The sequence below is a fragment of the Silene latifolia genome, chromosome Y, assembly GCF_048544455.1.
Source record: "Silene latifolia isolate original U9 population chromosome Y, ASM4854445v1, whole genome shotgun sequence".
Classification (NCBI taxonomy): Eukaryota; Viridiplantae; Streptophyta; class Magnoliopsida; order Caryophyllales; family Caryophyllaceae; genus Silene; species Silene latifolia.
The window spans coordinates 281148753-281149786 of NC_133538.1; the positions used below are offsets into that span (position 1 = coordinate 281148753).

Genomic DNA, 1034 nt, shown 5'->3' on the forward strand with positions numbered 1-1034 from the left:
GGATTGATGAGGATGCCGTCATGGCATTAACATGATGCTTTGGTGATTTTGAGACTTCTTCAAGTCTAGCCATAGCTTTTTCAAACTTCAAATTGATTGTGTCGATATGAGCACTAAGTTGAGCACCCAATTGAGTAACGGAGTCCACTTCATGCTTTCCTCCTCTAGTGGCCTTGCGAGGTCTACTATATTGTGAGTTATGGACCGCCATTTCCTCAATCTTGTTCCATGTTTGATTGTCATCAACTTCAGTGAACATTCCATTTGATCCCATGTTGAGAATGTTCCTTGAATCCTCATATAGACCATTCCAAAATTGTTGTACCAAAAACCATTCGCTAAGTCCATGGTGAGGACATGAGCGACAAATTCCCTTGAACCGCTCCCAAGCTTCATACAAAGATTCTTCATCCCTTTGCTTAAAACCCGTAATTTGAGCTCTTAGCATGTTAGTCTTCTCCGGTGGGTAGAATTTTTTGTAGAAAGCTAGAGCCAACTTCTTCCAAGAATCTATTCCGAGGGTGGCCTTGTCAAGGCCCTTCAACCATTGCTTCGCGGTGCCGATTAGAGAAAAAGGAAATAAGACCCATCTAATTTGGTCTTGAGTCACACCCGTTTGAGAGATTGCATCACAATAGTCGCAAAAGGTTTCCATATGAGAATGAGGGTCTTCACTAGGCATCCCCCCAAATTGGCTCCTTTCAACTAATTGGATGAAGGCGGATTTGGCAATAAAATTTCCGGTTAGATGTTGCGGTGTAGGAGTACCATTTGGTAGGTTCTCCTCGGTGGGTACGGAGTGTGACGAGAATTTAGGCATTGTAGGTTGATTTTGTGGGGTATTGTGTAATAGGTTCTCGTCTCCTTCTATTGCGAAAGGGTTGACGAACTCAATAGTTGGTTGAACAACTTCACTAATACCTCTTAAATTCCTCCTAACAAGTCTCCTATTGTTCGTCAAGGTTCTTTCGATTTCACGGTCAAAAGGTAACTAATCACCTTGTGACCTTCTAGACATGCAAAATATCAAACAA

The 1034-nt window shown here is 42.2% G+C and overlaps 1 non-coding gene across 1 annotated transcript; it reads left to right on the forward strand.

The window, feature by feature from the left end:
- Positions 1-341: 341 nt before the first annotated feature.
- Positions 342-448, forward strand: LOC141636910 (small nucleolar RNA R71). Its single transcript, XR_012541477.1, has one exon. It is a non-coding gene; the product is annotated as a small nucleolar RNA R71 (small nucleolar RNA).
- The last annotated feature ends 586 nt before the right edge of the window (positions 449-1034 follow it).